The sequence below is a fragment of the Pinus tabuliformis genome, chromosome 5_2 (genome assembly GCF_031772625.1).
Source record: "Pinus tabuliformis cultivar Carrire ecotype Pingquan chromosome 5_2, CPIR1, whole genome shotgun sequence".
Classification (NCBI taxonomy): Eukaryota; Viridiplantae; Streptophyta; class Pinopsida; order Pinales; family Pinaceae; genus Pinus; species Pinus tabuliformis.
The window spans coordinates 1059068504-1059094292 of record NC_142306.1 but is presented as its reverse complement, the minus strand read 5'-3'; the positions used below and the strand labels follow the sequence as shown (position 1 = coordinate 1059094292).

General features: G+C 39.8%; 1 pseudogene across 1 annotated transcript in view; it reads right to left on the bottom strand.

Moving 5' to 3' along the window:
- Positions 1 to 248: 248 nt before the first annotated feature.
- LOC149162876 (cell number regulator 13 pseudogene) overlaps positions 249 to 25789 on the bottom strand; it is a 162073-nt pseudogene continuing 136532 nt past the window's right edge. The window contains exon 3 of the transcript XR_016261463.1: positions 249 to 671. The product of XR_016261463.1 is annotated as a cell number regulator 13 pseudogene (transcript). The remainder of the gene's footprint in view (positions 672 to 25789) is intronic.

Here is a 25789-nt window from a genome sequence, read left to right as displayed (position 1 = left end):
CTTGGCTTCCAAGATGCAATTATGACTAAACATTTTAAGGGTTATATATGTGCAACAATAAGGTTGTGGCTAGCATAAAGCATATAGTGGCAATCAACACCAAAATAGACTACAGTGAAATCTAATATGATCTCTAACAGTATTCTTTAAGTACCTCACAGGTAGCTCCTTTAATCATCAATACTTATATTACACCTTATCAACAAAAATCCAAACTAGATAGGCACAAATTATAGACCTCTCGAGGACTATTGACAGGAAGCATACCTTCCATCTTGGTGCCGAAGATAACTCCCATCCATTGGAGATGGCTGTTCTTCACAACAGTCCGCACATGGGTGATTTTCTTCACAATTTGAATGTTGGAAATGCTTCCTTTCTGGAGGAACACTTGCAACATTTTCTGTAACCTCAATAAGATGTTGAATCACATCACACTGATCAACATCCATATTAGCTCGCGACCTATGCAATTCAACCTGCAGTTTCTCATTCTCTTTTTGAAGAGCCTCCTCAAATCCCAAGTATGGATACCTACGGGAAAGGGACTTCCGCAACATTGAAGAGTTCAATACTGAAGATTCTGGATGTAAGATTGCATCATGAACTTTCTCCTCTTCTTCATCAAGAGTGTATTCTCGCTGATCCCTCTCAATGGCCTGGAGTCGGTCCTGCTGACACACAATTTCATGGACAACACAAAAATACTTCAATAATACTCTGTAGAACACAGGTTCAATTTGTCACCTTTTCAAGGACGTTGCAAGTACATTGTAAACGGTATGTTTATTTTACTTATTTTGATATGTCCATTTTTGAAAGAAAAATAATGCAATGTAATGAGATCAAACTAAAATTCACACATGTTTAGCTGTATGGATCTAAAAATGAAAATAAATCAGAAAGAAGAATCCAAAACAGATAAAATATTGGAATGTTTCAAATTGAAATTGTCATCAATTACAAGCCCAAGTAACAGGATATATCCCTGAGGGGTCTTCCGTCCATAACTCCATATCCTGCCGTTGACCATGTCATATGCTAGGACACGTGTCCAGCTTGTGTTTGGCATGTAACCTAAAATAGGACACATGCCAAACAGATCATGAACACATGCCCTAGACATGTCACTATTTAACTTATGTTTCTTGTATAACAGGGTCAACTACAGAAAAAGTTTGCTCTCGAATATAAAGGTAAACAAACCATTGAAATAACAGCTGTGAATGAGTTGAAATTCTTGTATGCATGTGCTTAGACACAACGTAACCATCCACATGCTTGATTGATTGCAAAAACTGCATCTCCCCACTAACATGGCAGCTGAAACTGTCCTAATTCAAGTGGATATGGGTTACTGATATCCTATTAGAAATACTCATGTCATAACGTATCATATGAGACCTCGGGTTGAGAATACAATTTCCAAACACATTACCTGGTGCTCATATATTCATCAGTTCACTCTTGGTTGCAGTGTATGTGAAATCATGAGCAATAAGTTAGGAAAGGTCTAGTTTTTCAAATTTATAGTGATAAGTTCAGGTTTCTAAAGAATCACACATTCTCCACAAACTGCAGGCTGGAGCTGCTTTGTTAAATTTCTTCTTTTTTTGTAAACATATGACTGATAGTTCTAAATATAGTATTTTCAGTATTCACACATTAGTTATTGCTCTCTCTTCGTTTTTCTGCATCAAACCAAGGAAGTGATATTACTCCCCCTCTGGTGCACTCCTCCCCTCAATTATTTATCCCCCGCAATTGATTTCACACTACTTCCTTTAGAGGTTTATTGAACCCTTTTTTACTTCATGATCACTGATGGGCCATTATTTACTGTTCTGTTCACTTTTATTCATCTAGTTCTTTTATGTTCTGTTCCCACTGGCATTCCCACCTATAGCACCAGCAACTCGGTATTTATGGAATACAGTTTGATTTTGATGACATCAAATGACATAATGAGAAAACTGCATTTTACAGTTCTAACATTTAAACTTCTATTCTATGACATGTAATGAATATTCTAATTTCTTGCATATTTGATCATCATTGATGTAGTAGCTAGTTTCTAATTTCTAAAAAAGTTGTAATATATATATATATATAGAGAGAGAGAGGATGTGTCCCATGTATCCTGTTTTTGTGGCTGATATGTCCTGTGTCAAATACTCATATCCACATGTCCTCCATGTCCCATGTCCCCGTGTTATGTGACTTGGTTACAAACTTTTTTTTATAATATTGCTTTGTCAAACATCAAATCTTTGCAACCAGAAGGGAAAACACATTGACTGTCCACTTATTGATTCTCATACGACATTAGAATATCTATTTAATTTTATTACAAGATAACTTGCATAGGAATCATAAACGATTCCATGTCAACAAAAATAAGTTCCAAAAAAAGTGTTGATGATTATCTTTTAATAAAACAGAAGGAAGGGGTGAATACCTTGCGATAGCAATAGTGTATTAAAACAATAAAAGTAGAGATATCTCAGAAGGGACAGCAGCATAAAAGGAAGTATTGCTATCACCAATGTTGCGAAAATCGCAATTGGGATAAAATCGGCAAGGTTCCAAAAAAGAAAAAAATCGTAAAAAACGGTAAAACATTGGTAAAAATCGGCAAAACATCGGCAACATTAAAAAATACAGAAAATTCGTTTTTTTTCAATTTCTTTTAATACCTAAAGCATCCATGATTTTTTGGCGATTTTTACGATTTAATCGCAATTTTCGCAATACTGGCTATCACTATGATGTCTATCTCTTTATAAAGTTGACCTTGTTTTACGACTGCTACTACATGTGCCAATACGAGCATGGTCAAGACTTGGGAGCATTCCAAACAATATTGGACAAGTTACTTGAGAAATATAAGCTTCAGTGTTGAGGACTTATTTATCTCGAGCAAAAACACTACATTTTAAATTGGTCAAAGCTTCAGTTTACAATTCCTATAGAATAAACCAATATAAACTAGTAAGGAATGGGTACCTTGGAAAAACAATAGTGTGTTAAAACAATAATACTAGGGTGTAACAAACTTTTAGCTAATATTTAGAGAATTGAATTTCTCAATCATTAAAAACTCCCATAACCAATGTACCCAAACACTTGACCCAAAGAAAATCAATTTCATTGTTGAAGAGAGTTCCATCCATAACTTGGGCGTATTACAAATTAATGAAGAGCAGTTATAGATATAAGCAGCCTCTGACTAATTCAACTAATCAACTGAACAGAATATTGATTGGGCCGTTTTTACCACAGGTGATGCAGGGGGGGCGATCCTTCTACTGTTGCGTTGCTGCCCATGAAATTAAATCAATCGATCACCTCTTTAAAGGGTGTGCCACACAGTCGTTCAGATCTTCGCTCTCCAGCATGTGTAATGGAACACGCTCTTTCCCTGAAGCACATACTTGACACCCTGTGAACTCCTTCAGCTTGGCTCCAATGTTCGGTGATGGTTCCAGCAGGTTACAGAACCCATGTTCTCCAGCTGCAGACTCCAAAGGAGCCCCACGTTCTTCAGCTGTGGACAGAGGCAGCTCCTCTCCCTTCGTGTTGTAATGAGTCTGTCTCCCTTTCTGTGCCACACGAACTGCTGAGGCAGTCTTACTGGCTGTGGAGACTGTGTAAGGGCGGATTAAATGATCAGAATGTTGATTTGCTCTCCCTTCCGATGTCTGGCATCTCACAACTGGATCTACCTGTTGGTGTGCTTCCCATGGATCATAGATAATCCTGCAGAGGCAATTCAGGTGTATGCTCGTGATCCAGCAGACAGATGATACACAAAAACTCTCTTTAAATTAAAATAAGAGAAAATAGAAAATTCGTCAAACCAGCTAGGGTCATCGGAGAGACCACCGAAGATGGGTTGCCCCCTAGGGTGAGAGATCGAATCCCACCGAAGAGAGGCTGAGGATCTCACCTGAAAATCCTCACTTGAAAACTTGCCTGAGCTCTCAAAATATCAGTGTAGAAAAGACCAAATTCCATGCCTTGCTCTCAATCCTCCTCCTCATTTTATAGTTGGGATGTTTAGAAGACATTGTGGGCAAATACCTGGGCCAAAACAAAAACCATGGGCAATTGCCGCTTATTTATTTATGTATTACTACTATTATTATTAATATTATTTGGGTCCAACCAGTGAATCGGTTGTGGATATTACAGTCCCTCCCACTACAAGTTGCTTGCCCCCAAGCACTTTCAACGCTAGATGTTGCAATATGTTCTCTCCCTCCGAGGTGGCATCTTCGACAGGCAAATCTTTCTATCATATTAGATATTCACGGACAGTCCTGCTTCGAAGCTTCTTCTCTCGAACCTCCAACACCTCTTCTGGAACTAGTTGAAGATGTCCCTCCTCATCTAATGGGGGTAAATCAGGTGATAATTTGACATTTTCTCCAATTGCCTTCTTCAAGCAAGAAACATGAAATATGTTATGAATTCTGCTTTCTGTTGCAGGTTCTAGTTCATAAGCCACTTCTCCTATCTTGTGGGTAACTCAATAGGGCCCGTAGAATCGTGGTTTAACTTTTCTACTCCTCCCTGCTTTAAGGTAGACTGTTGTACAGTTGTATCCGGAGGTAGACTGCATCTCCTACTTCAAAACTCCTTTCTATTCTTTGTCGATCTGCATATAACTTTTGTCGATTCTGAACTGTTTCTAGGTTATCCTCGAGTGATCAGAGAATATCTTGACATCCCTGGATCCAATCCTTCGCTAATGGTGCCCTGCTATCTCCAAATGTTGTGTCTGCAAAGATAATGCCTCATATCCATATAAGGCTTGGAAGGGTGACATTCCTATGGACATGTGATAAGTAGTGTTATAGCAATATTCCCCTAAATACAACAACTTGGTCCATGCTCTTTGTTGACCTGTGACATAATTTCGTAAATAACCTTCCACCCATTTATTCATTGCTTATGTTTGTCCATCTGTCTGTGGGTGGTAACTTGTACTGGGAGTGAGCTTTGTTCCTGCCAACCTGAATAACTCCTGCCAGAATGCTCCCATGAACCTACTGTCACAATCATTGACAATGGTTTTGGGCATCCCTTGTAGACGGAATACTCTCTGGAAAAATATCTCTGCTATCTGAGATGCAGAACTTCTGGAGGAAACCGCAAAGAAATTGGCATATTTGATCAAATGATCTACTACCACAAAGATATAATCTCTATTTTGGGATGAGGGTAGCCCTGTGATGAAGTCCATGGAGACACTTTTCCATTTTTGTTCCGGAATGGGTAGTTGTTGTAACAGACCCACGGGGTGGGTATGTTCCACTTTATTGCTCTTACAGGTCTCGCATTCCTTGATATATTTGATAATGTCCTTCTTGATGTTGGACACAGATTGTCATTGATGTCAATATGGCAATATTCGAGGAACAAAAGGAACCAAGAGGAGCAGAACAAAGGATGCAAACAGCCATCGCAGCAACAGAGGAACAAGCAGAGCTATAAGGAAGCAGACAGAGCCATCAGAGGAGCAATGGGTGCATTTATATTATCGGGAGCTATCGGGCCACAAAAGAATTATATGCATGAAGATACAGGCAGAGGAGCATATATCATACATGTGTTTTTACACTATCGGAGGCACAGAACCTTATATATATATATATATATACTATCGGGTCGTAAAACCCATGTATGCATGCTTTAACACTATCGGCGGACAGAAAGCCCATATACATAGGCTTAACACTATCGGAGGCGGAAGACTTGGCTCTAGGGCAAATACACTATTGGAGGCAGATTGCGGACTTGAAACTCTATACATCAGAGTGTTGAGTTGTATCGGTTCCGGCACATTGCATTGCTATGAGGGGTCTACATTAACATCGAGCCCTGACCCTGTGCGACTTTCGATCGCCGATAGCTATATATATATATATATACACTATCGGGCCGTAAAACCCATGTATGCATGCTTTAACACTATCGGCGGACAGAAAGCCCATATACATAGGCTTAACACTATCGGAGGCGGAAGACTTGGCTCTAGGGCAAATACACTATTGGAGGCAGATTGCGGACTTGAAACTCTATACATCGGAGTGTTGAGTTGTATCGGTACCGGCACATCGCATTGCTATGAGGGGTCTACATTAACATCGAGCCCTGACCCTGTGCGACTTTCGATCGCCGATAGCGAGTATCACATCGGCACTTTGGAAGTGGGAGCTACAATATGTCAAGCAGTCCATTGCGATCGCTGATAGCGATATCGCATCAGACCTCCGCCAGGGGCAACTCCCGACTACGATGCATATCCACGCAGACCTGCTGCACATTACAAATATGACTTAATCTATGATCGCATATCGCAATTCGTAAAGACTTGCCACATTGGAAGCACTGACTACGATAGGCTGTGGACCCGACGGGCATATTAACTATGGTTTAATACCATATCGCATCCAGTGCATCAGAGCAGTGGAGGATTGACCGTCGGCCATCGGCGGAGTCATGGGTTCGATATATAAAGGACCCCCGAGAGTCACGAATCGTCGATTGCGATTAAAGTGCGGACCTGATATAGGAATAGGTGCGATTGTAATATTCCCTGAAGTCCCTCTTTTAGTCTGTTTGACTGTTTTTTCTCATATTCTATGTGTAATGGAATGTCTGGCTTGCGCGGGGTGTTTTAAGCCGAAAGGCTTACGATGGTTGTTCCAACGGTTCAGAAGGCTAAATGTCAGTGAAAAGGGGTGAATCATGGCAATTATGATTGCGATCGGGACAAAACATCTCCGTTTAATTGAAAGAACTCTGTGTATGCCGCAATCATTGCCAAAAGGAGCTCTGTTACGATAAACCGGGAGGATGTGTTCTCTGTGGACCATTTGGACCAGTCTAATGAATCTACGTATCCCCATAAAGTCAATGAACTTGCACAGCACAAAGGAAACCGCAGCGACCGGGGAGGAAGCCTAAGAGGTGATGTAAGCGGAAACGAATGGATAGAGGCATGGGAATGTATAAAACAGTAAAAACAGAGAATTGTTCGTGCTGTTGTTATGGTGAAGAACCAGAGTGTGAGGTAGCAGAAGCAGAAGAGGCAGCAGAAGCAGCGGAGGCTGCAGAGGCAGCAGAAGCAGCAAAGGCAAGAGAGTAGGAGTGAGAGAACCTCAGCTGAATAGAGTGTAGCAGCATACCAGTTTATACCAAGGTTGGGTTGGAGCCCAAGAGGTTGGAGCCTCAGAACTGAACAGGACTGAAGTCATTGGGGGTAGGTGCTCCTAAGTGCAAAACCACTGCAAAACAGAGTTGGTGCTCTGGAGGTTAGAGCCTCATTAAAGTCCAAGTTGGAGCTTGGCAACTATTCACAATCAGATATAAACTTATATTGTATTCATTTCATTGCACTCTCTTGAGTTTTAATAAAAGCATTGCATTGTCTTGAGTTTTAATAAAAGCATCAATTCCAACTGTTGATTTCTATGTTTTGTGTATACATATACATATCTATATATGCTTTTGGCAATCACTAGAACAATTAAAAAAAATAAGAAATACTAATTCACCCCCCCAGTATTTCCAACAATTGGTATCAGAGTCGGCCTCTTCATACTAGCCTAACAGCTTGAAGAAGGATCCGCAGCCATGATGAGAAATCATGAAGCATCAAGAAGACCTCCTTTGTTCGATGGCACTAACTTTGGTTTCTAGAAGAAAAGAATGACCTACTACTTAATGTCCCTTGGACCTGAAGTTTGGCATTTTGTTCAAAATGAATACTAAACGACTTCCACTCTTCCAAAAGACCCAAACGAGAGGAAAGCCTACATCGCAAATGCAAAGGCCTTGAACTCCATCACTAGTGGAATCATTGATTCCGAGTTTACAAAAGTCATGCACTGTACCTCTGCCAAAGAAATGTGGGAGAAGCTAGTTGGCTTGTACGATGGAGACTCAAAAGTCAAAAAGGCAAAGCTTCAAACTCACAGAAGACAATTTGAAAGTTTGAGGATGGAAGATGAAGAAGATATTGTAGCATACCTCCTCCGAGTAGCTAAAGTGGTAAATTCCCTGAAAGGATTGGACGAAAAAATTGAAGAAAGTACCATTATTCAAAAGGTATTAAGGTCTCTTCCAGACAGATTTGACTCCAAAATAAGTGCTATAGAAGAAGCAAAGGATCTAGATACCCTCAAAATGGATGAACTCCATGGAATTCTCACTGCCTATGAAATGAGGAAAGGTGGCCCAACCTCCAAAGATGCAACATTCAAGGCCTCAAAGTCAAAGAAGGGGAAAGAAAGGAATGACTGTAGTGATGAGTCAGATGTGGAATCCGAATTGGCTCAATTTGTACGAAAGCTGAAGAGAGGATCTAAGCTTAAAGGCAAGTATCCTCTTATCTATTTTAAATGTGGTAAAATAGGTCATTATGCAACAAGATGTCTTCATAAACATGACAGTGATGATGAAGGAAATTCTAAAAGAATGGCACACAATAAGAAAGGGTTCAATAAGAAAAACTTCTTCTCCAAGCAAGATGAGTCTGATGAGGATGAGTTTATGGTCATCAAAAAGAAATTAGATGAGTAAAGTGATCATGATGAAAGCCAAGAAACATTATTCATGGCACTTGCAAATGATGATGACTCAAGGCTGGAAGGAAATGTAGATGAACTGTTAATAAGCGCCACTGAAGAAAAAGAGAAACTACGGAACAAAATCATTTCTCTCAAAGTGGAAAACGAGGAAATAAGAAGGAGCGAAGATCTCTTGGAAGCAAAGCTAAAAGAAAAAGAAGAGACTTGTGAAGAAAGTGAGGCCGAAATAGTGTCTCTGAGAAAGGAGTTGGAGCAAATTAAAAAGGGTTGTAAAAGCTCTCAAATACTTGAGACTATTCTGAAAAATCAAAAACCTCAACATGACAAGTCTGGAATAGGTTTCAAAGGAGAATCCTCAAGCACTAAGAATAGTGCGAAAAGCTATGTCGATGCACTTTCCTACAATCCAAAGATGAAAAAATATGTTATCAAAAGTGCATCCCAGATCCCAACAATGAAGAGAGAATTACTCCAAAGAAGAATGTGGAGTCGAATCATAGACACTACAACAAATACAAACCTGTACTCCACCAAGGGCCCATCGCAAATCCAAAGAACGAGGGAGGAGTAATTCCTAAGAAGGAAATCGACTCAAACCGTGGTTGCTTCAACAAGTACAAAACCATCTTTCTTGGACACTGCTTTCATTGTTAAAACTTCGTTCATCAAGCCAGACATTGTATGGCTCGTAGAAGTGAAAAGACAAAGCTAAAGGACCGAATAATCAACTCATATGCCCCCAAAAGGCAAGGACAAATCAAAACCTTCAATTCATTTGATCCCTTGACCAAATTTGATCTGATTTGCTCTTTCTGCTACAATAATGGACACTATGAACAAGACTGCCCACTCAAAGGAAGAAAGACAAGTAGCAAGAACTCCAGCATGGATAAATGCGGCCTGGCTCTATATGCTCAAAATAATGGAAACCATTGGTTTGTGGATAGTGGGTGCTCCAGACACATGACAGGATACAGAAGGAAGTTTGTCTCACTAAGCAAAAAGGAAGGGAATGTGTCCTTTGGAAGCGGATCTGGCAAAATTGCAAGGAAAGAAACAATTACTCTGATCAATGGAAAAGGAAAAGCTCAAGATGCTCTGCTAGTTGACGGACTCAAACACAACCTCCTGAGTGTCATCCAAATCTGTGATCAAGGACATAAGGTTGTTTTCAGCACCAAAGACTGTGAAATAAGGAACTCTGCCTTAGGGGAACTTGTGGCAAAAGGGGTGAGAACATCAGACAATATTTACATTCTGAACAAGATTCAAGAAAATAAATGCTACTTGAGTCAGACAGATGAGAGTTCGTTGTGGCACAAGTAACTTGGACATACAAGCTTCGAAAATCTGATCAATATCAGCAAGATCAAAGCCATACGAGACATCCCAAGGTTGTTCAAACCAAATCAAGGAGTATGTGGTCCATGTCAACATGGAAAGCAGACCAGAACCAGCCACAAGACAAAGGAGCTCTCTACATCGAAGCCCTTGGAGATCATCCATGCTGATGTGTGTGGGCCAACTAGAAATCAAGGACTCCAAGGAGAAAGGTATTTTGTGTTATTTGTTGATGATTATACTAGAATGATGTGGATATATTTTATAAAGTTTAAATCTGACACTTTTGAGTGTTTTAAGAATCTAAAAGCCCTAGTAGAAAATGAAAAAGATTCAAAAATTAAGTGCCTCAGAACAGACCGAGGGGGAGAATTCACATCAAACGAATTTAGTGAGTTCTATAATTTTCATGGAATTAAAAGGGAATTCTCTGCTGCCAGAACACCTCAGCAAAATGGGGTAGTTGAAAGAAGAAATTGAATAGTCCAAGAAATGGCAAGAACAATGCTATTAGCAACAGACTTACAGCCTAGATTCTGGAGAGAAGCAGTAGGGACAGTTGTCTATACATTGAATCGAACTCAATTAAGACCAAATTGTGAAAAAACTCCTTATGAGCTATGGAAAGGAAGACCTACTTCAGTGAAGTACTTCAAGATCTTTGGAAGCAAGTGCTTCATAAAAATAAATGACGGCTCACCCGGAAAGTTTGATTCTCATGTTGATGAAGGGATATTTCTTGGATACTCTACACGGAGCAAGGCTTACAAGTGCTACAATTATCGATTGAAGAAAATGGTGGAAAGCATTGATGTAAAGGTTGATGAAGATCTTCCAGAAAAGGAAATTGAAGAACATGAAGCTGACTTTCTCATTGAAGAAGAAGAACCACAAGAAGGAAAAATAGATGATGGAGAAGAAGAAGAAGAAGAGGAAAGAGAACCACCTAATACCCCTTCAAAGATGAAGTATGTCCAAAGACATCATCTAGAAGAGCAGATCATTGGCGATAGAGATGAAGGTGTGCAGACCCGAAGAAGGATAACAATCACACCCAAGAGAAAAGTCATTGCCCTCTTATCTATGATAGAACCAGAAATATTTGCAGAAGCAACTAAGGATCCTCATTGGGTAAAAGCCATGGAAGAAGAAATGTCCCAAATTGAGAAGAACAAGACATGGGAGCTGGTACCTCGTCCAAAGGACAAAAACATAATAGGAACCAAATGGGTGTTCAAAAATAAAATGAATGAGGAAGGACAGGTTATCAGAAACAAGGCAAGACTTGTCTGCAAAGGCTATTCACAAATTGAAGGAATTGACTTTGAAGAGACATTTGCACCAGTGGCCCGTATGGAAGCTATCAGGATGTTCTTGGCATTTGCTTGCTCAAAAGGATTCAAAATCTATCAAATGGACGTGAAATCAGCATTTCTAAATGGGGAACTCAAGGAGGAAGTCTACATGGAGCAGCCAGAAGGTTTTGATCTAACAGCAGGAAAGGACTTAGTCTATAAGTTGAAAAAGGCTTTTATGGGTTGAAACAAGCTCTTAGAGCCTGGTATGCAAGATTGGATCACTACCTACAACAACAAGGCTTCAAAAAGGGAGTGGCTAGAAGTAATCTATACATAAAGATAGATGAAGGTAAGTTACTAGTTGCTCTTGTTTATGTCGATGATCTGATTTTTGCTAGTAATAATGATGAAATGAGCCATGAATTTTCTCAAAGCATGTCAAAAGAGTTTGAGATGTCAATGATAGGAGAGTTGTCCCACTTCCTTGGACTTCAAGTATCTCAAACCAGAGCAGGATTGTGTATATCTCAAACCAAATATCTAAAAGACATGCTCAAAAAATATGGAATGGAGGACTGTGCACCCATGAGCACACCTATGACCACAAACTGCAAACTGAGCAAAGATGATGACTCCCCTCTAGTAGATGCAACTCATTACAGGTCAATGATTGGAGCCCTTCTATACTTAACAGCTACAAGACCAGACATAATGCAGGCAGTAGGAATGGTGGGAAGATTTCAATCTGCTCCCAAACAATCCCACTTATTAGCTGTAAAAAGAATTCTCAGATACCTGAAAGGAACTTCTAATTTCGGTCTTTGGTACCCAAAGAGCTCAACACTGACTGTCATTGCATACATCGATGCTGATTGGGTTGGAAGTATAGATGATCGAAAAATTACTAGTGGAAATGCGTTCTTCCTAGGAGACTGTTTAGTATCCTGGCTTAGCAAAAAACAATCATCCATATCATTATCCACAGTTGAAGCCGAGTATATTGCTGCAGCAAACTGTTGTACTCAAATACTATGGATGAAGGAAGCTCTAAAAGATGTCGACATATGTACAGATCAACCGATTACCGTCTATTGTGACAACACAAGTGCTATCAGTCTCAGCAAAAATCCAATGATGCACTCAAGAACCAAACACATACCAATCAAGTATCATTTCCTCTGTGAGCAAGTAGCTGAACAAAACATCATCCTGGAATATATCAGTACTAAGGAGCAAATAGTTGATATTTTCACAAAGCCTCTTCCTCGAGAAGCATTCGAACATCTGCGTCAAAAGATGGGGGTTATTTCTTTATCATCACTCAAGTTCATTCATAAAGATGTAGCAAGACAGGGGGAGCAGTTTGACAGGGGGAGTCCATATGCATTCCTTTGCCATTGATGTCAAAGGGGGAGAGCAAAAGAATATTGCCATCAATAACAAAGGGGGAGATTGATGGACACAGATTGTCATTGATGTCAATATGGCAATATTCGAGGAGCAAAAGGAGCCAAGAGGTGCTGGACAGAGGATGCAGACAGCCATCACAACAACAGAGGAACAAGCAGAGCTATAAGGAAGCAGACAGAGCCATCAGAGAAGCAATGGGTGCATTTATATTATCGGGAGCTATTGGGCCACAAAAGAATTATATGCATGAAGATAAATGCGGAGGAGCATATATCATACATATGTGTTTTTACACTATCGGAGGCACAGAACCTTATATATATATATATATACTATCGGGCCATTAAACCCATGTATGCATGCTTTAACACTATCAGCAGACAGAAAGCCCATATACATAGGCTTAACACTATCGGAGGCGGAAGACTTGGCTCTAGGGCAAATACACTATCGGAGGAGGATTGCGGACTTGAAACTCTATACATGGGAGTGTTGAGTTGTATCAGGTCCGACACATTGCATCGCTATGAGGGGTCTACGTTAACGTCGAGCCCTGACCCTGTGCGACTTTCTATCGCGGATAGCGAGTATCGCATCTGCACTTCAGAAGTGGGAGCTACAATATGTCAAGTGGTCCATTGTGATCGCCGATAGCGACATCGCATCGGACCTCCGCCAGGGGCAACTCTCGACTGCGATGCATATGCACACGGACCCGCCGCACATTACAAATATGACTTAATCTATGATCGCATCCATTGCATATCGCAAGCCATAAATCCTTGCCACATTGGAAGCACCGACTACGATAGGTTGTGGACCCGACGGGCATATTAACTATGGTAAAATACCATATCGCATCCAGTCCATCAAAGCAATGGAGGATCGGCCGTCAACCATCGACGGAGTCATGGGTCCGATATATAAAGGACCCCCGGGAGTCACAAATCGCCGATTGCGATTTAAGCGTGGACCCGATACAGGAATAGGTGCAATTGTAATATTTCTTGAAGTCCGCCTTTTAGTCTATTTGACTGTTTTTTCTCATATTCTCTATGTAATGGAATGTCTGGCTTGCACGGGGTGTTTTAAGCCGAAAGGCTTACGATGGCTGTTCCACCTGCGTCTCCCCAATACTCCCCAAAAGGGGTGCGTGGGGAAACGCACCCCCAGACGTCCCCCCATCCTGGATGCGTGGGGTGCAAGGGGTGCATGCACCCAACCCTAGGGGACACGTCCCCGTCGAACATTGCTATTTTGGCATGATTTGTTATAGTTTGATCTATTATGAGGTTGGCTTGTAACCTCACCCTTTTTGAACACTTAAATAAACTTGTATTAGGGCTTTCACTTGTAAATTTGTGGAAATAAGGGTTGTTAAGCCTCATATAGATAGAGGCTCCCCTTATTCCACTTTCATCACCACACACTTTTTTTTTATTCTTCCCTACGAAAAAGTGCAAAATAGCTCTTTTCGCTAATTGGGCACATTATTCTATGGTGCAAATTTCTTGTGGGGATGGTATTTTGCATGGAGATTTTTTCCTGAGGTTGAAAGAAGTGCTTCTTTGGAGAATTTTGTAAGTTTCATGCTTTATCTTCTATATTTTGCATATTGTATGTGTGAAGTAGGGTTTCTATTTATACCATGACTAAATGTTAAATCTATGTTGAAATCTTGCTCCATTATTGCATGCAAAATTGTTCTTTTAATCGTATAAGGAAACTTTGGTTATGCATTCCTTATATTTAATTTCTCCCCTCACAAGGAAAATAGTTAGAGTTTTAAAAGTGGATGCCCTAGTCATCCCCCCTTACTCCATCAAATCCTTTTCATGGAATTTTAGCCATAGAAACTCCATCAATCCTATTTATGATAAGGCACTAATCATTGTTGTGATCATCCACATCATGTTTAAGAAATTCATATCATCGTCAAGGAGTCCACGTCATCATTATGAAGTCCAAATTCATATTAAGGAGTTCATATTATTATCAAAAAGTTGACCTTGTCCACATTATTTATCAAGGGGTCTACTTCATCAACAAGTCGACATCATCGTTATCAACGTCACCAACAAGTCCACATCATCATTATCAACATCATCAACGAGACTACGTGTCCACATCATCAATGAGTCCACATCATTATCAACATCATTAGCAAATTAGGGTTTCTTTTCTTAAACGAACATAATCAATTCTAGGATTTGGTCCATTTTCTCCAAGCCCTACCTAGGATTTACAAACCATAACCAATCAAAGGGGATGCCCTCGTCATCCCCCCTTACTCCATCAAAACCTTTTCATGGAATTTTAGTTGTAGAAGACTCCATTAAGCCTGCTTAGGATAAGGCACTAATCATTATTGTGATCATCCACATCATTTTTAAGAAATTCATATCATCATCAAGGAGTCCACGTCATCATTACGAAGTCCACATTCACATTAAGGAGTTCATATTATTATCAAAAAGTTGACCTTGTCCACATTATTTATCAAGGCGTCTACTTCATCAACAAATCTACATCATCATTATCAACGTCATCAACAAGTCCACATCTTCATTATCAACGTCATCAATGAGTCCACATCTTCATTATCAACGTCATCAACGAGACTTCATCATCATTATTAACAAGTCTACATCATCATCAAGTCCACATCATCATTATCAACATTATAAATGAGTCCACACCATTATCAACATCATCCATGAGACTACATCATCATTATCAACATCATTAATGAGTTAGGGTTTCTTTTCATAAATGAACATAATCAATTGTACGATTTGGTCAATTTCATCTCCAAGCCCGGCTAGGATTGACAAACCATAAACAATCAAAGTTAGTAATGATTAAAACAATGAAAGAAATATAAGATACTTATCTTTTGAGCTATGACATTTCTCTCTTGATCTTCAGTCTTCTTGAATCCAACCTGTTAATCAACCTTAACAAGATGTCAAAACTTCTAGGAGGGAGGGGTCCTTCTTAAGAGGAAGCAATTAATGATAGATTTGTTTTCTCAACTCTGATCAGTTGATAGGGTTAACAATAAATCAACTAGGGTTTTTTACTTCAATCCTAATTTCCCAGTTTCAATATTCTTGTGGTCAGACCTAAGGTTTGGACCCTAGTCAAATCAGTGTCAAAAATCATGACACTTATCCTTGCAATCTTCAACGATTTCATTTTTCATCAACGGCAATCCTAGGTTATTACAACCCTTAGGGTTTCTCTTATTCAAACCCTTTCAAGGAGTTCCTAAAATGTTCCAAACTTTTAAACCCTAGATATAGTAGATTCATCAAGTCTCAATATATTTTGCAACAAGAGATAACAAAAACAACATTGCCTTTAATTCATGTCAGCATTTATTGGACTTGAAGAGAGACGAGAAGCATTTTGGCAGACTTTTTGAAATCTCATAGAAGAGATCCAATATTCCTCAAACTTGTCAAAAAGCACATGACAATGTCTTTCACAACATATCTCAATTTTAAATCTTCAGAATTGTATTTGATCACGTCAAATCTTTTGAAGTGAAAAACGACCTTCTTTTATATATATATAGATGGATGAAGACCTCAAAAATGACAGTTATAAACTCACAAAAGCTTGGTCCTTAAGCTTGACATTGATCCACGATTTATTTTGACTTCTTCTCGGACTATTCCTTAATAACCATGCTATCACAAAACTCATACAAGGATATCAACCTCAGTAAATCAATTTATATCTTTGATAATAATGTTGTAGCTCAAAGCAAATACCTTCAATGTCAACTTTCTAGCAGGGCTTGACACTTTCCTTTCACTATTTACTATTTATGTCAACCATCTTCAACACCATGATTGCCTACTTAAAATACTTCAAGAAGTCACCACTGCAACATATATAAATGAGACTCTGATCCACGGATTATGCCATTACAATGTTGCACGAAGCAGGGACGAAGCAGGGACAATGGATGCCATAAGTAATCATTCATGTACAATGGATGCCATTACAAATATGCTTGTTTGTACATAAATCAAGATAGATATGGCATCCATTGTACATGAATGATTACTTATTCGAGCATCAACCATCTAGAATCTAGATTCTTCTCCTCTTGTCTCACCTTTGCCTCTACCTTGATTGTCTAGGGATATTAGTCAACATTGCCCAAATTTGATCAAACTTCCTAATCGAAGCCCTAAAATATGGCAGAGAAATCTTAACATGCTTGTTCAATGATTTTGACTTGATTGAAAAGTAATTTTTTACTAAGGCCATAAGAAAGGAGTTCAACAATTAACACCACCAACACTAGGGTACATGAGCACATAGAGGGCTTGGTGCTCTTGATTAAATGCCAATCACATACCCTTGTACATGATATAATCTAATGAAATGCCACAATCTCATTGATCCTGAATTCCTGAAAATTGTTGAGTTGAATTTTGAATAGGATATGAAATTATATTTTCTCCATATGAAGTCCGATGAGGCTGGAACCACTCTCAAACTTCCTGAGTCATTTCATGGTAATGTTAAATATTTAAGTAAAAGGATGAAAATGAAAGATAAAGGAGAATGTCACTTTTACTTAAACATTACCATGAGGGAGCACCTTGGGAGTGTCCGAGAATCCCCAACTCAAGTCGTAGATAAAAATTAAAAAAAAAAATAGAACCCTGCAAAACCACCCATATCCTTCTAGATCCGCTGGCGATCCACGTGTATCCGTGCCCAAACCTCCACAGATCCGTGGATCATCTCCCTCTGGATCCGTTGGCAATCCACGTGTATCCGTGCCCAAACCTTCACAAATCCGCGGATAATGCTCGCACGGTTCCGAATTTCCAGGAATCGCCTCAAAACGGCGAAACCGCGGATCGAATTTTCGAATCCGCAGTTATGCCGAAGGATCGCCCAAGGATCCATACGAGACGCAGTTCCGACCTTGGATCCTTGGGGGGATCATGTAACATTGGTCCGAGAAGCCCCAACACAACTTAAGTCAAAGAAAAAAATAAAAATAAAAATTATAACCCCGCGAAACCGCCCATCTCCCTCTAGATCCACTAGCGATCTACGTGGATCCATGCCTGAACCTCCACAAATCCACAGTAGATCCTTTTTCGGATCCGGGGATCAAGAATCCAAAGCTGCAGATTGGGCTAACGCTGTTCCGAATTTCCAAGAATCACCTCAAAAAGGCGAAACCGTGGATCCGATTTTCGGATCCGTCGGAGGATCGCCCAAAGATCCGTACGAGATGCGGTTCGGACCTTGTGTAAAGACCTAACCAGAATTAATTCCCTAAATCCTGCCAAAATTCAACAGTTGCAATTTAAAAAAGAATTTATCAATTTAATTCACTCATGCATGCTTGGTTTCCGTGTTTGAAGTCGATCCTCAGCTGTTGTAGCTCCAAATTTGCTCCCATTACCAAAATGACCAAAACCTCCTTGCCAAACTGGGCACAACCTCAGTACCCAGCTCCAGAATACTTCAGAATTTTAGTACTCTAGCCCCCGTGCCCAAAAGCATCAAGAACAATCAAGGCTCAGTGATCCTCACTCTGTCTGTAACTCTCTGTTGGAAAAATTCCTCTTTCCTGCACTTCCCTTCAAAGGCCAAAAGATTTTTCCCTCAGTAGCATCCCCTTCTCCTTATATTTCTTTGAACCAATGCCTTCCTCCCATCTTTGTGTCTCAAATCTTATTTGATTTTCATAGATTTTATTGAGTAGGTTCACCTTTTTCAAAAAGGTATGCAACATAAGATTTGGTTTAATTAAGGTTTATATTATTTTAATAAAGCAAATTTTTAATTAATTTTATTTATTTTATTTATAATTTTAATTAAATTATATTATTATTTTATTTATTTTAATTAACTATAATTTGTAAATTAAAATTAAAATTTTCTTTTAATCCAGGATTAACATATATATGTATATAAGGGTGGTATACATATCAAATACCTAACTTGATATACTTATTATATTCCAATGAGATAGGAGTTTATTTTGATAATCAATCCATTACTCTAATTTAGACATTTTCCAGTGTTAGCCAGTATGTATATTAGTGCAATACATGTGGGCCCATGAATATGTAGCTATCAAATGGATGCCTCGTATGTATGTTAATATTCATATATTGATGTAATTGTAGGTGGGCAATTACACCTTAGATCCTTGGGGGGGAGGGGGGGCAGGATTGTGCAACATTGTTCTGGACACTCTTCCCTCCCACTCTTTTTAACGCAATTCAGCCTTCAACCCATCACATTCAACCGTTTTCTCTTCTAAGGCATTCTATAGAGTTGCTATGGTAACTTCTTGATGTTTCGGCTGAAACTTAAGGTTTCTATTTCTGCCTTAGATTGGGCTACCTCTTCTTCCAGCATTAGTGAGATGTATGCTTGTTGACTTCTTGATTCTTTAGCTAAACCTTACGGTTTCTATCTCTGCCTTAGATTTGGCTACCTCATCTTAAGCCCTTCAAAGTTGAAACTCCTCGTGTATTTTATCCGAATTGGATCCATGAAGATTATTAAAGAGCCATGGTTGTATCAAAACAGGACAGACTTCAAATTATGAGCACAAAGCGATCAGGGAGACCTCTGGACAATGGCAGTTTGCAGCCAATGAGGAACGACGAGGACCTCGGTCAAAGCGCACTAACCGAGACCCATGGAGACCGCACAGGAGGCAAAACTAGCACTTGGGAAGCTCGGATCAGGAAACAGAGGGCAATTCTAATGCGCGATTAGCGCTAAGCGAGAATTCACGCTTAGTGTTAATTGCGCATCACTGGGCAAAACCCCTCGAAAAGGAAAGGCCCCGAGCGCTCGGTTGCATGGGAAACCGAGAAACCCTGGGGAAAGCACTAAGGGAAAGGCGGGACCCGCGCTCCAAAACCGGCGGTATATATCAGAGGCATCCTTGGGCGATAAGCGGATCTGGAGAAAAACGAGCGATTCCATTCAGCACCCGACGCGTGTCCGGCGGATGAGAGAGAAAACCGCCGCTCATCGCGCGCTAACAGTCGAGCAAGTCAACCGTGCGAAATGAGCGAATGTCGTAGGATCTGGAGGCCCCAGATCTGATGGTGGAGATTGCGCCCAATGGAGAAACCGGATTTGATAGGGAAATTAAGTTGTGGCATAGAGAAGTTTGGCGTCCGATTTGACCGCTGAGTTGGCGGATGACTCATTCCACAGTGTAACCGAAAAACCGAACCGTTGAGGAAGAGCTGGCGCAGTTCGTGAGAGGACAAGTGGCCACTCCCTGTGAGACGTTCGCGAAGACACAGGGGCAAGGAACTCCAACCAAACAGCAACAAGCGAACCGAAGGGGCAGAAGAGGAAGCGAGCAGTCATGAGACAGATAGGCTTTACGCCAGGAATAGACAGAGAACAGAACACGGGGGAAAAGAGAACGAAGACAAAGAAAGCAAGAAGCAGAAAGACAGAGAACCGAGCTAACCTGCAGCATAAGGCAGCATCGAGCAGACAAAAAGCTTGAGAGGTTCAAGCGATCCCTAAGAGGACCTGTTGGGAATTGAGCACCACATTGGGCTCCTTCCATTAAAGACCAGAGAAGTCAAGATTTGGTAAGGACAGAGTCTGTGCACTCTAGTGGCTTGGGGAACCCAAGAACCACCCTACCAAACATTATTCTGTTTCAGGAGACTCAAATTGAGTTCTTCATTGTAAACCTTTGCTTTAAAGACATAATAAGAGAAGGCCACCACTGAAAGTTGGACCGGAGACGTAGCCCTGGAGGACAAGGTGAACTCCTTATTAATTGTTGTGTTCTTGCATTTGCTTACTGTATTTCTCTTACTGTTTTCCATTTTCCAGTGTCTATGTATTTTACAATTTGATCGATCCGTTGCCTAAAATAACATAGACACTCACCAGCACATGAGTCTGTAATACCTTCATTCAATAAATATTTAACTGAGGTCACACACGAGTGATTTCAGATCAATATTTGTATGTTCTTGAGTGAAAAAACCATTTTTATTCTTCATGATGTCTGACTAGTCTTTCAAGAGGGTTGAGTTCCTTTTCTGATAGTTCCTCGTCTTCCGTAGATTATTTTTCCTCTATCTTCGGAAAACAACCTAAGGTATCTTGCACATCCTTCGTTTCCCTATATATATATATATTGGAAACCTCGATATTTATGACTTGCAGCAATGTTATATAGAAATGCAATTTCCACTTTCGCTCGATATATCTTTATTAGAAAAATGTAATTCCAATATACATTTAGGTTTTCATATCTGCCTATAGTATATACCATTAATGTTGAACAAACTGGATGTATCTGCCATCCAACTACGTAATAGTCCAAAAGAAATTCACTGCCTTTGAAAAGATTGAGACAATCTTTTAAATTGGGGATGCCAGTTTATGCATGTATGCAACTTCCTTTGATTCAACAATCTCCTCCTTGGCCGGTACTAGCTCCGATAATTGCACTGCCCAGATGTATTTAAACCTCGAGGCACACAATACCTCATTTCTCCGAAAAATAATGAACCAGGATGGGGTTGCACCTCCAGGAGATAAATATCTCTCCGTGTTACACCAATCGGGAATTATGGTGGTCAGATAATAGATTAGCAAGAGACAATGACCCAAAAGATGTCCACATATGCCGAAGAGTAGAGCAGTCAGTAATTTATTGCATTTCTCACTGAGAAATATATCTGTTGACCAATTTCCAAGCCATTTATATCAAAATTCAACTTCGCAAGAGTCTCGAAGCAATGTTCCATGAAAAGCTTGAACAACTCAAAACTGCTACTAATGGTGACCAAGTGATCACTACAAAGAAAATATGTTCTTTCAACATTGTCTGCATATGGGCGATTGATCTGGTGACTCATATCATATTGGGGAATACCAAATGAAGTTCCAAAACCAACATGGAATGTAACATTTCTGGAGGGTAACAGAACAAAATGAATTCAGTAACAGAAAACAGCTATGTGACTTTCTGTCAGCTGTCCAAGTCTTCATGCAAAATGGGATCAATGGCTCATGTATCAAGGTATTTTAAAAAAATACCTAAGAAAGAGCATCATTAAAATTGCTACCTATTAGAAGTATAGATCGCAGCATAAGAATAACTGCATCTTCGTCGGTTACTGTGACATACAGAAAGAGTGTCAAATAATTTCACAGCTTCTAGATATACGTCATCCGTGTGGCAGGATCTAGTTACATAGTTCTTGATTACAAGAAAATCCAAATTCTCTTCGAGAAGACTATCTCTGTTCTAAAAGGCGTTAACATCGGCCAAAGCCCACAAAAAGCTTTGAGCGAGTTTGAAGAGCATATGCAAGTCCGACTACCTGACATAAACGGGTTTCAATTCCGAATTATTTAAAATTGTTCAGTGTGGGTATCGATCCAGGAACATCGTTAACAATTTTATTCAACATGCTACTATGCCATAGCCGCACATGACTGGATCTTCGCTGAGCTACGTTTTTCGGAAAGGGCTACTCTATAAAATGAAAGGCCAAGCAATTTTTAGGGTACGCCCAGGCATGCAATTCACATCCCAGATAAACAGAATCTCGTAATATGGAATGGTTGGTCGGCACCCTGATTTTTTCAGAGAGCCCACTCGATAAGGATAGTGGTGAATATAAACAACTAAAAGATTGTTCGCCATTCGCCATCCAAGGCTCACCAACCACTGGTCAAGCCTAGTCGCCTTTAAAGCTAGCCCAAAAAGAGGTATGGACGCATACCAGGGTAAACGGTCTCCGCAAATAGATTTGACGGCAAAAGTCCCCGTCAAAAAGTTTCGACGTCTTAAAAGGTCAGATCATTGTTAAATTGTAGTCCTTTGTGAAAAAGGGTCGCGAATTTGATCGCACCATGACGTTACACCCCAAGCACCCAGCACCGTTAAAGGTGAACCACCACAAGGTTAATCAGGGACCGGCGGGCCGACAAGAAGTGACAATGGACACAGTAGAAAAGCGGGGGCCCCAACTGCAGCCTTTCACTGTATAAAATTACGTTAAGAACGGACCCCAACCGCAACGTTTCATTGTATAACATTACGTTAAGATCGGACCGTAAAAGACTTCCACCGACATTGTGTAATCATCATAATGTGGAAAGAGGGTCATCAAATTACGTTAAGATCGGGCCCCAACCGCAACCTTTCACTGTGTAACATTACGTCAAGATCGGGCCACAAAAGGCTTCCACCGACATTATGTAGTCATCATAATGTGGAAGAAGGGCCACAAATAGCATTTTAGAGTGGAATACGATGAAATGATTAAGACCGATGCATAGGATATCACAGATTGCTCCGTTCTTGTCACAAGGGGCCGGTGGGTGCCCACCATCGTCAGAGTACTCAGATATTTTTAGTCTTCATTTCTAACATCTGTTTAAATGCTCAAACATTAAACCAGGAAAGTTTCATCGATTTACTTATAGGTTGAACCTCCCATAATCGGTACAGTTTTATTTAATAAAGTGGAGGGTTTAACTAAATTATAGTTTAGACCACTGCAGTTGGTGCATATGATCTAACACTATTACAACGGGTTTCACTGACACTTTCGGAATGGCACATTCAACAGTAAACAAAAAAATCCAACAGGTAAACATGTGCCCTGTTTTTCTTCCTACGAGAAAGATCGGGAACGCATTTTCATAGTTATATGTAATAGTGTGGAAACATTTTCCTTTGACATTGTTCCCAGTATTTGAGGGGTAAACCAACCCTACATAACCAATTTTCTTTCCAATCACCGAGCCTGGCCGTAAAAATACGTTAAACCCATGTTTAGGGAATCATGCAATTACGATGAAAACGCATCAAAATTATGGCGAGATAAATGACAATGCCTGGACTGAGAATTATTGCAATATATCTGTCTATTCGCATATTTAGCTTCTTGTAGATTAAAATGTCTGAGATCCAGCATTATCTTTTGTTCGTTTTTAATGACACCCTTGAAATCTTTGGGCCTTATGGTGGGTTAAAGGTCGACATTACTCTTTCTTCCGTATCTCTGATCCGTATCCGGAAATTTCTCTAAAACATTAAGATGAATTAGGAACATGATTCATGACCTCTGCTTTTCCCAGAAAAACACGATATTGTATAGCAATTTTCTAACTTATAATCATGTTTAGCAGGGTGGAGCGAACAAAACGTAAGCTCACATATTAGATAATTTATTTTAAATAAATAGAGAATCCCCATTCTTAACTAAACGAGGGTAATTCCGTTTATTTGAAAAAGAAGAAATCAAATTAGTACAACGACAGAAAAAAGTAAACCATGAAATAGGGCCTGAGAACATAACCTTAACTCTGTGGTTGTCCAGGAGGTTGATGAGAGGGATAATCTTCAGATATCTATCAATTTCAGCGTGCGCTTGCCTGAACTGGTTTACAATAGTCCATCCCATGGCAAGCAAATACAGATAGCTTCTGTTCTGGCAACTGTCGACAAGATTATATGACCGTCTCAGCGCATCTTCCAGCTGTTCCAGAGGCTCTCTGGTTTCAGGATATTTCTTCAGCTCCGTAATCTTAAGTTGTTCCAGCAAGTTCCCTATGAGCTTTAGGTGCCGTGCAAATTGACGACAGTTCCTCTTATGCATCCGCGCATTACTGGCCGCTTTGACGATCAGAGCTATCAGGCTCACGGCATTCAGTCCCGTCAGCTGCGTGGCGTTTGCTAGATCCCCCACATTCTCCCAATGCAGTGCCATTCTCATGATGATGAGACCCTTTCAGGCTTCAGTTTCTTTCTACTTATCGTCTCTTGGATCTTAACCGAGCGTCAAGCGCCAAAAATCCTGCCTAATCCGACCTTTCCGTCAAATCTGGTCAAATTCTTCCAATGTCCCTCAAAACCCCAGTAACCAACGCTCCCGACTCCCGACTCCCGAGCATTTTCATATAGAAAGCGCAGCGTTAGAGTTTTGATCCAGTTCATCAAATGCAGCAAGTACCCAAAAATTTCAGTGGAGTCAAGTACTTCGAAGTAAAGAGGGTCATTTCGGTGTAGTCACAAGTACTTCAAAGTAAAGAGGGTTTATCGGAAGGTTCTTGTGGGGTGAAAGAAAATGAGCATATGACTCTCCGCTGAGTGTGACCTCCCACAAGCGTATGAGTGTGTTTCGGTAATCAAGACATTAGCTCGCTTCCACCAAACATGTTTTTCTCTAACTCTTATCTAACTGTGCACTCCCACTCAAGTGTACGACAGTGTTTCCGGTAGGCAAAACATTGGCTGGCTTCCAACGTCTTGTTACTACTTGATATAAACTGATATAATTCGTATACCACTTGTTACCTCGAATCATATTGAATATTACCCACTTTGTGCAAACTATATTCGAAGTTTGGGAAACATTTAATACATGAATATTTAAAGGTCTTTTATATGAGGTCAACATTATTGATTCATTCTAGTTGTGTGGAGCATTATTATTCATTTTTAGTATTATTGATTCATTCTTTCTCTTTAGTGTTATTTTTGTGATTTTTTTGGAAGCTTTTTGATGGATTTTTCTAGGTTAATTTCTCTAAAAATTGAAATCACAAGCTTGATGGGTAACATCTCCACAATAGAAATACCCTAAAGATTAGGATAAGTAACCTCTACACAATAGAAAGGTAGAAGTACCCTACAATAGAAAGGTAGAAATATCCTAGAAGTTTTTCAGGGTGCTGAATCCATATATACAATGAATCCATATATACAATCAAAAAATTAGATTAAATAACACAGATCAACATTTCACTTCAATTTTTTCCACACACAAAACTCAAAAAAAAAAATCGCGCCCCTCATTGATTTAGAGAAAGACAACTCCTAAATGACTTAGAGACAATCGGATGAAGCTTTAATGCTTCAAAGTCATTCACGAGGGACCCTCCATTAGCATTTACTTCGTGCAAACCAATGACTCTATGCTTCATTTACTCCGTGCGAAACAAATTACCTATTGCGTCAGGTGATTGACAGTTCGATTATCTCAATTCTCCCCTCATGAATTTAGAAGGGTTTTTTTCATATAGTTTTTTTTTTGTTATAAAATTACCATGATATAGAAAGGCAAATAAAATTATATA